At 41.2% G+C, this 11,053-nt stretch overlaps 1 long non-coding RNA gene across 1 annotated transcript in view; it reads right to left on the minus strand.

The window, feature by feature from the left end:
• The window catches only part of LOC102005020, a 14,504-nt gene extending 3,712 nt beyond the window's left edge, over nt 1-10,792 (minus strand). The window contains exon 1 of the long non-coding RNA XR_263362.1: nt 10,698-10,792. This is a non-coding gene — a long non-coding RNA (uncharacterized LOC102005020). The remainder of the gene's footprint in view (nt 1-10,697) is intronic.
• Between the last annotated feature and the right edge of the window lie 261 nt (nt 10,793-11,053).

Genomic DNA, 11,053 nt, shown 5'->3' on the forward strand with positions numbered 1-11,053 from the left:
TTTTTCATCTTCTGAGGAGCTCAGGACCTTGTTGGCACTGAGAATATCTTCGGTTCACTTTGGGGGAGCTCTGGTCCTCACTTTGAGCATCGCTTCCTGGCTCTGGAGGGGAAGATGGTGCACTGCCAGTCTCCTGGAGAAACTTGCTGCATTGGCTTTCCTGATGGAAACTTGGCTGTCCTGATCATTGGAGGAGCTTGGGACCTCACTGTTGCTGAGGATGTCTGTGGTAACTTTCAGGGGAGCTCTGGTTCTTATTTTGCATGTCGCTTCCTGACTCCAGGGTAGATTGCTCAGCCTGCTAGCACAGATCTTTCATCCCTCTGGCACAGACTTTGCAGCTTCCACCACTGACTTTTGGACCTTCCCAGCACAGATCTGTGAAACAGGCCTGTATGACATATTGTTATGGGCTCTGGGTCTCCAGTAGGACTCGTGGGAGGCATTCTTGTGGGCTCTAGGTCTCCATAAATAATCGTATAAAATGTGTCCTGTATTAAATTGTTCCCCTTGCAAAAAACCCAAACCATGACAAAAGTAAATTAATTTAGCCCTGATATTGCCAATCAGGAATGGAGGCAGAGGTCAAGGAAGAAGGTAAAGTGTTAGGGGGAGAGGTTCCAGGTGTCGTGGAGGTCAGCAGTGTCTGGAAAGTGTATGGAAGGTACAGGTCAGTTAGTATAGCAATATTGACTCACCAACAAGTCTCTATATTTTATATAAATTAGTTTTCTTTTCTTAAAAAAAGTTATTATAATTTTAACAGAAAGAAGCAGGCAGGCCTCACTCAACAGGGTATTGACTTTCTGTAGCAGGTTTTATTAAGACTCATCCAGGCTAGAGGTCTCTGAGGCAGAGGCAGAGGGATAGAGAAATTACTCACAGCAGCTGCAGCCTTTGAAGCTTTTCTAAGAAGCCAAGGGCAATCAGCTCCATGGTGCAGGTGGATGGAGAATACCAGAGACGCTCTGTTCTTGTTTTCTGTCCAAGCAGGGAACGATGGTTCCTAATTAGCCAAGTTAGATAAACATTCTTCCACCAGATTTTGTTTAGAGAATACATGGATTCTAATAAACCCAGCCACAGAGTGAAATGGTGTCAAGCTACTGTTCTGTTATTAAAGGCTTCCAATATTTAAACACACATACGCACGCACACACACTCACGCACACATGCACACACACACATGCACACACGCACACATGCGCGCGCGCGCACACACACACACACCTCTGATGCCACACAGCAGAGACTATTGGAAAGGAAAAAAAGTATCAAGAAAATGAATATTTAGATGGTGGTAAGGCCAGGACACACCAGAAGGCCAGGACTCCCAAAGGATTTACTTCCCTAAGGATCTTCACTTTTCCCTAGTTGATTCTTAAGCACCTTCTTTTCACTAGATCATGCTCTATTTTACACAGCACACTCAAACTCAACAGCCCTGGATGCCTCCTTGGCATACTTGGAATGAAGTCTACCATTTGAATGACACGCATGACACTGAAATCTGTCTCATCTGAATTTCCTTTTTACCTTCTAACAGGCCTCTCCCATCCACACATATTCCATGCTTCTCTACTACCAAAACTGATCGCTGTTATTGTCAACACCACTGCTTGCCCTTTTGGAGTGCTGTTCCTCAGCACAGATTCCCTCCCTAGTCATCTTCACAAGATCATCTTTCATTTGGGGCCATGGTCATCATTTCTCTCTTTGATTTCTGACCTCACTCTCTCTGATCAAATTCCCCTGACTTCATAAATTACATGGCAGCAAATACACCTTGGTTGAATTCCATTTCTCAAAATTGACTGAAAGGAATCTTAACATAATGAGAATAGGGAGAACTCCAGAGTTTTAACTCGGCTCTGCAAGTCAGCATGTATTGTAAAAAGCATTCTTCAGAATCACAGACAGGTTGCCACACACCACTCACAGTGTTTATGTATGGTAAAGCATCTCAAGTCTGTCTGCAGACATTGTCTCTTTTTATTCTGCATTGTGGTGGTTAAGCTGGATTGGCTCGGGAACCACCCAGGGGACTGATAATGCAGACTTCCAGATGTGTCATGGAGGCATGCAGTGGGGTCTATCATTCCCTGGAAACTGAGTCAAATAAAACTTTGCCTTTTTTAAGTTTTAGGTGTCAAGTATCACGTCCCACCATGGGAAAGCTGACTAATACATGCAGATTGCTCATTTATGTCTTATTTCTTTTTTTCTGGTTGCTCATTTATGTCTTATTTCTTTTTTTCTGGACCAATCTTATTTAAATTTGTTAAAATATTACCTTTCTAAGCAACCCACTTTCAGTTTTGTTGATGCCTTTATTTTTTGTGAATGTTCTACTTGTTTCTGTATTTATTTCTATGATTACCTTCACTATTTCCTTCCTTCTAAATTCTGTTATTTTTTTAGACTCTTGAGTTGATTGCTTGGGTTGTCGGTTATGTGCAGCTCTTCTAATTTCCTAATAAATATATTTGAGATTATAAATTACCTCCCTAAGGACCAGGGAGCTACACCAGATGAACTTGGATCTGTAGTGCTTTCATTAATGTCAATTCAAAATACTTGTTAAGTTTCTGTCATGATTTTCTTTTTTAACCCATGAGTAATTTAAAAGTGTGTTTTTTAGTTTCCAAACATGTGCTTAAACCATCTCTTTGTTGTTGATTGCTAATTTTATTGCATGCCACATAGCCAATCCATTGGTAATGAAAAGTCTTTGGAATTCATTGAGATTGCTTTTGTGGGTCATACGTTTTGTGGCCTGTTTTCACATACACTCTCTGTTTGTCAGGTTCAAATGTATATTCATATACCTATAAAAGCTATTTTTAATTTATCAGATTCTGAGAAAGATGTGTATAATCACCCACTATGTTTGTTGATTCACCTTTCCCCTCTAAGTATCTTAGTTTTTGCTTTATCAAGTTCAGCATGAATATTGTCGGAGTCATGCAATGTAATGCCTGTCACTAATACTTTTAGTACCTTTCTCATTAAATTCAATTTGTCTGATATTTCTTTTGCAAGCTTATTATTATTTTTTATTTCTTTATTTTTAATATTTTGTTATCATTTAGTTTTAGCTGTTTTGCTCTTAAATGGTATATGAACAGTCTTTTTAAATCAAATTTAAGAATCTCTTTTAATGGATGACTGCAATATGTTTACATTTATTATAATCATATATTTACATTTAATTTCTGCTGTTTTATTTTGTTTTCCTGGTTTTCTTTCTTTAAGAAAAATCCTTTCCCTGCTTCTACTGGCTTGATCAAAAGTTTTTTATTGTTTTTGCATATATAATATTTTTTCTTTGCTGGAATGGAAATTATGTATGTTATTTTAGCTTTTATATCTTTAAATGATTAGCAAACATGCTTCCCTTGCAACTTCCAGGATAAATCTGTAAATACAACCTTTTGCTCAGCCAAGCATACTTTACTTCCTCTTGCTGTCCACCCTTTTCCCTCCCACTAAATGATATGTTTATTTCATGTTGCTTGAATGTTTATTTCAAATTGTTGGCCCAGCCTCACTACTATATTGGTCTCCTGAACATAAAGATGCAGCCATGGAGAAAGACAGGAAGAAAATGATTGATTTCTTAGTCCACCACTTGGCTGCTTTAACGAATACCATAGACTAAGTGGCTTTTAAACAACAGAAACTTACTGCTCACAGTTCTGGAGGCTGCAAAGCCCATGATCAAGGTGCAGGTAAATTCAGCGTCTGCCAAGGGATCACCCACTTGCTGGTTGATAGGTAGCATTTTATTGCTGTCTCCACATTGTAGAAGAAGCAGGACAGTTCCCAGGGGGCCTCTTTCATCAAAGCACTAATCTATTTATCAAGGTTCCACTCCATGACCTAACTACTTCCCAAAGCACCCAGCTCCTGACCTCATCACCTCAGGTTTCAGGATTTCAACATGAATTTTGAGGGGACACAAATAGTTAGAACATGGCAATTGATAAATGTTTCTATCACCCAACTAAATGGAAACCTTGAAACAGAAATTAGGTTGAATTACAGAAAAATGAAGTTATCATATTTTGCAGAGCTGACTTCATGAATGGAGGACATTCCCCCTACTACTTATTAAACCCATCCCGGGTCTAAGCCTAAGGCATTCCCAGAGAGGTGATTATGATTGTTTTCTCTCTGGATTTCAGGCACAGGACACAAGACAGAGAGGACAAGATGAAACATCACGAAAGAACTTCTGAATGAGGAAAGGAAAGGGAGCTCAAAAAGCAGAGAGCTGGCCAGGCTTCCACTGTGAGGCCTGGAGCTCTCCTACTAAGTATGGGTGATTTCACAGGACATCAGTGTTAGACAAAGACACACCATGATCTTGATGCCTCCAGAGAAACACCAGGACCTTCATAATCAGGTCTGAACACAGACCAAGTAGGAACCTTGTCTGACCCAAGGGAACCCCAGAGAGTTCTCAGCTTTGGCTGCTATAAGTAACTCTGCTCCCTAATCAATGCCAGCCATGGTCTCTCTATCTCAGAAACCTTACAGAAAAGAATTTCTTTCCTAAAATAGAAAAATGTTTTATTTTTCAACTAATCCAAAATATGAGCATATCACAAAATATCCACTAAGCCTTGCAAAGCCAAAGAAAGTAGGGTCATTGTGTACAAAAAACATATACAACCTATTACATATATGCTGTCAAAATAGTAATTATTATCTAAGTAAGAAGAAAGAACCACTTACATCTAGTTATTCCAAACTTTACCTCACAACTTAAAAGCCTACCTGTGTTTGATAGCTCTCTAGAAAATTAATATATATGTATAACAAGAGGAAGTTTAATATTTTGGAGGTAGGTGTCTGACAAAGATAGGCTCCCACCATCCTAAAGAAAATGATATGTGACAACAGTTTGTAAGAAATTTACATGATGTAGATGCCAGCTACTAGATAGACATTTTTTTAAACAGAAAAAAACAACAAAAACAATGATACAGAGTTTCAAAACAAGATAATGGATTAACAATAGTTAACATATTGCATATTGTTATCTTCAAACTAATTGCTCAGATTACAAAATATACACATGAAACACTGATCAAACAATATAAGACACAGACCTCTTTAATGAATGAATAGAAATTAGTAATATACTTCACTTCAAGGACTTCTTGACTTGAGGGTTTGTGCTAAGAAGTCTGCCATAATTTTGATGGACTTTCCTTTATAGATTATCTATTTCTTATCTCTAACAGCTTTTAATATTCTGCTCTTGTGCTGAATTTCTGGGATTTTGATCATTATATGTCCATGTAGATTTATTTAGGTTATGGCTAATTGGAGTTCTATATGCCTCACTTACTCTATATCAGATTCTTTTCCCAGGCTTGGGAAATTTTCTGATATTATTTCTGCAAATAGTTCTTTATGTCATTTGTGTTGACTCCTGCTTTTTCATTGACACCAATTATTCTTTTTTTGCATAATCTTGCACCTGTTAAATTGTTATTTCCTGATCTTTGTTATTTTCAAGAGATCTTTCATTTCATGATCACTAGCCATGATCCTGTCTTCAAGGTCTGAAAGTCTGTCTTCAGTTTTGATCAAGCAGTTTTGCCAGTTTTAATGGAATTTCTAATTTCCTAGATACCTGTTTGAATCCATTTCATGTATTCTCTTTCTTTCCTATATTGATTGTTCACACTTTCCATGCTTTTCCTATCATCATCTTTTTAAAATCTATCCTCCTCTAGATTTGCTGAGCAATTCCCTTATGAATGTTGAGATTTCTTTTTGCACCTGAGAGATTATTTGTGATCTGATTTCCTCTCTAGTCTCATAGATTTGTTTCTTTACCTTGGTTGTTATCATTTGAGAAATTTCAGCTGTGTGTCTTCCATTTTCCTCTATCTCGTTGTCTCCTGGAGTTATTCTGCATGGGCTGGAGGTCTGAGACTGCATTTTGCTTCTGCATCTTGTCATTTTTTTATTTCAAAAAGTTTTATTTTGTTTTCTGTGCTGATCCTTGTAAGTTTTTGTAGTAGATAGCTATATCACTAGTTTCAAGTCCTCTCTAGCAAAAGTCTGTTCCTCAGGGATGTCTTCTGGGTGTAGGAGGCTTGTGTCTGTTCCAAGATCCGACCTTTCCAGTTAATTAAGAATGAGATGTTGATATCTGTTTGGCTCAGTCCCTGATTCTTTGGTGCTGGGCTGTGGTGAAGTCATTACCCCAGAGCTTCCTTAGTCATAGGAGCAGTGAAGGGCGCAGTAGCTCTCTGGGCCTTCCAGTGTGGTTCACCTAGTGATAGGAGGGATCACCCTCCTCTGTGCCATTCTCCTGGGTTCCCTTGGGTTCCTACATATATTTTCCCATGCTGTGTCAACTTCCCCTCACAATAGTGAAATACCTTAGGTAGTTCACTTATAAAGAAAAAAGGCTTAGAACAATCAAATCCAAAGCTTCAGAGTCCAAGGGCCCCAGGGCTGGTTCCAGAAGTGGACAGCAGGGCCTGGGACTGTCAGGCAATGTCTGAGCCCCAGGTAGGGCCGAGCTGTCCTAAAGCAGCTGGGCAGGTCTGCCATGGGCTCCCGAGGGCAGCGGGGCCTCTGGGCCAGGCCTGGGGTGCTGCCATGCAACCATGAGTGACTCTGGGAGCCCCACACTAGAAAAGAATTTCTAAGATAATCACATAATTGTCTTCACTTTCTGGCAGCACCCAGTCCACCTCTTTGAACCTGCCAAAATGCACGTGATATAGCCTAATCTTATATGTTCTTGCTGATCTCTTTTCCCCTGGAGCACTCATGACCTTGCAGTGGGTGTTTCCTTTTGTTGTGACAAGTGAATTAGGCACAGTTTGTTTGGCTACATGAGTGCTTCTGTTGGTCTCTGGCTGTGGGCATGGATATGGAGGAGATGGGATGTTGCCCCAAGCCGACTGTTGTCTGGGAGGTTGGGCTATTGAATGTTGGTTGAATGAAATCGAATTCACAGTGAGTCCATCAAAAGCTTGGCAAAGGCAGAGAGAATGAGGAGGTCCATTCTTATTGTCTCCTTCTCTTGGCCCCAAAAGCCCTGCCTACCAGAAACTCCAGATAGTTGCCAACAAGGCTCCTAGTATTAAAAAGAAGCCTTATGTCCTTTGCTTTCAGCCTAATAGAAGGATATTTGCCTAGAAAGATCTGGTCTCAGCCCTTCCTTTCATCCTTTCTTTTCATCCATGGAACAGAAATGCTGAATCTGGAGCAAGAATTATCCTCATGGGAATGTTTCAGGGGCTGGTTTATGTTCTCAGGGCATGGAGTGTGGTTACTGGAAGGGCTCCAAACCAGGTCCTACCGCTTCACAGCCCTACAGGAGGCTGATGGAAACAAGGAAGGAGTTCAAGAGCAGGAGATAAGAAGAAAATTGATTTAGACCAGATGGCCATTAGTCTTCTCAGTACAGATAGATGTATCTCTGGCCCTCTCAGTGCCTGCTGCCTCACCCCTCTTCTTCACATGCATGTGACTCTCTTATGAGCAGCTGTCTTGGTTCTATAAGTAACTGGGCTCCTCATATAACTATGATTTGAAAGAATAGAAATTTGTGTGTCCCATCAATTCATTCATCTGCCAGAATACAAGCTACTCCATCTTTCTTTCTAATTAGCCCAAGAGTGTGGTTCTCATGCTCCTGGTACAAGATGATGGATAGAATTCCAGCCATTGTATTACATCCAATGCCAAAGGATGGGGTAGACAAGGGTGGAAGAGAAGGAGCCAAGGAATGCTACTCTCTTTTATGGAGAATTTCTGACAAGTATAACATGATACTTCAGTTACAGTGGCTGGAACTTAATTACTCAAGCATGCCTAGCTTCAAGGAATGCAGAGAAATGTAATCTTTCTTCTAGGTGGCCATATAAACTTTTATGATGCATGGGAGAAGAGAAGCGTGGATCCTGACACAGCCATCAACCTGCTCAAGATACAGATTTCTGTGGGGCGCCACCCATGCTCCAGTGCTTACAGCTTTTATTATACCATTGGCCAAGAATACCTAACAGAGCAAGGGGATGACCCAAGTTAGGCCAACCAGATTCTCCTGCAGGGCCTTAGGTAATCAGCAAGTGACCCAAGTTGAAAAATGACAGGATCAACATTGTTCCTGACACTAGAGTCCTGAAGAAACTCTCCATTGCCTCCTGCTCACAGCATCCTTGGAGCTACTCTCTTTACTGAGTTTTCCAAAGCCTATCTTGCAATTCATCCTTTAATTCTGTGAGTTGCCCCATATCCTTCCAATTAATTCCTTTTTTTCTTGCTTAAGTTATACTCAAATTCACTTGTTGCTTCGGACTGGAAAATTCTAACTTATACTACTTTGTTATTCCATTTGCCATTCCATTTATAAGTCTATGTCTTGAACTAGACAAATCTTCAAAGAACAGTCATTTATCTCAGTGCACCATCCCACAGATTAAGAACTCAGTAAATATTTGCTGAATAAATGAATGAGAAATTCCAGGTGGTTTTATGAGTACATATTGGGAACCTGAGAAAGATAACCACATTTTTTTTTGCTTTATTCTCCCCAGTGGAACATGCCATTGGTAAGACTTGTGTAGTGATGGTGAAGAAAACAATCCATGAACCCTTACCTCATCTCTATCTCTGAACTGCCAAACAGAAGGCTCTGAATGAGTTTTCTTGGAAAGCAAAATCTACTATCAAAATTATAACTACCATTGGCTGTCTGGTCATTGCAGAACAGTGCTTTTTAAAAAATATGTCCACCAATATAATGTCAAATTCATATGCCACGAATTTTCCAGTTACTTTCTTTATCTCCCTCACTAGATTCAGATTCATCTATTTGCCCCAAGTAATTGATCACCAACAGGGATCTGGGAAGCAGGACACCATTTCTTTGCTCACCATTTCTGATGGACCAGCTGCAATTGTACCGCATCATTCTCAGCCTTGCTGTAGTTAAGTGGAGCAAGAGGGCACCTGACCCAAGGTACATCAGTCAGATCTCTCTCCCAGGGAACTGTAATTGCAACTGGTAGATGCTGGGTTCATTCTCAGCTGCTCATAGGGATGGGGAGTATACACATTATATTTGAGGCTATGTGAATGGATACCTGGCATCTACTGTATAAAAACATGAAGAAAATCCTTCTGTAGAAAAGGAAGGAAAAAGAGGATGCAGAGAGGGAGCAAAAAGAAAAATCCCGAGGTCCTGGAGACAGAAAGCCCAGCAAGTCCTATCCTCCTTCTTGGTGGCTTTGTAGGTGACATTCTGGTCTCCTCCATGGGCCAGTGGAATTCTTTGCCCTTGAGTTGATTCAGGAAGATACCTATGAATATATGTACTAAGTCCTCTTTTATTTTCTTAGCCACTCTGACATGGGTACTTACAACCAAAAGTCTAACAAAGACACCTGTCCTTAGTCAGGCTTCACCCTCCCTATAGGAGACTCTCATCTCTATTTTCTTACTGATTTCCCTGCCTCCAATATGACCAGGCTCTACCCAATCCACCTTTTACACAGGTTTTCAGGCAAACCTCACATCACTAGTGTCCCTGAGAGCAGAAAAGAGGTGACATAGCAGGCCTGTAACTGCTGTTCCAAAGAAAATCTGATTGCAAGTTAGTCCTTGGCCAGAGCCTGGGAACTTAGATTACAGAAGGATATTCATCATGACTGATAAGAGTGGCCCACCTTGCCTAAACTGTTGTGAAAACAGCATGGTTTATGCTGAACACCTGCTTTGTTTCTGGGAGTCCGGAGTTTCGGTGTTAGATCAAGGTTGTCAATAAAATCCCTGGGCACTGAGCACCTAACAAGCTCCCTACATAGGTGATATTTCTCATATGCTATCACAGCTTTTTGTGAACCTTGTACCTAGTCTCCCCTGGATTTCACCCCTATGCCTTTTTCCTTGGCTAATCTTTCTCTTAATTGTTCTACTGTGATAAATCCTAGCTATGAGTGTCATTACATATGGAGTCCTTTGAGTTCCTCTAGCAAGTCCTCAAATATAAATCTTAGCGATTTCAGAGATGCCCTGTTAAAACACTGACACGTGTCTTTCCATGATAAGGCCTATATCTTCGTCCAACATCCAGACGCTGTGAACTGGCTCTGACTGATTACTCACCCTCACCTCTCCTGTTCTCCACCCACCACCCCATGTCCTGACTACCATCCTGCTTCTATCAATAACCACTGAAGACACCTCACCAGTGCCCATCTCAAGGGCCCTCCTGGAGAATTCCCCCTACCAGGACCCAGATATTCTCATCTCATGTTCTGCCCCATCCTATTTGGCTTGTCCCTCCCACACTTCCCTGGGGTTCTAGCAGTTCTGCTATGCCTATGTCCCAACAAGGTGGTGAGTTCTAAAAGTTAGGAATTGACCCATTCATTTGTGTTTGCATCCCAGGGACCAAAACAGGCCCAGCACTCTATGAGGTATATTGAGTTTATCCTCCCTGTACAAGTGTCTTTTTCCTATGAAAACCTAGAAAACCAACCCCTACCTAAAGATGTGTGGCCTGGTCCACCTATAGTCATTTTACAAAGATGCCCAACCTCCCTGACTAGGCTGAGATTGAAATTCAGACATATATTATGGGGAACTGGAACTGGGGACCAATGTGTGAGGTCCCCTGATCTTCATGAAATTCTCAGAGAAAGGAAGCCACCTACCAAGATTTCACAGCTGGGTAGTGGCAGAGCTAGGGCTTAATCTCAGAAAAGTCCAGTCCTGAAGTCTACCTTGCAAATTCTGCTTCTAGTCATTGCTTCTTCCTGCAAACCTGGCCTAGAAAGCCATGCTGTGAGCTCAGGTGTAGGCCTGGAGCTGTGCCTCTCTTATTTGTGACCTCACCAAGGGCCAGGATGCAAGCTTCCTCCTGCACAATCCAGTGAGGGCAGAGCAGTCTGATAACACTTTCCGGGGCCCTGAAGGCCTCTCTGAATTCCCTCCTCCCGCGTGAGTCTGCCCAGAGCAGTCTGAAGGCTCTGTTCTCCCAGGGATGCTCTGACTTCCTCTCAGCTTCGGG

Source organism: Chinchilla lanigera, unplaced genomic scaffold (genome assembly GCF_000276665.1).
Source record: "Chinchilla lanigera isolate Chin_1 unplaced genomic scaffold, ChiLan1.0 scaffold00066, whole genome shotgun sequence".
Taxonomy (NCBI): domain Eukaryota; kingdom Metazoa; phylum Chordata; class Mammalia; order Rodentia; family Chinchillidae; genus Chinchilla; species Chinchilla lanigera.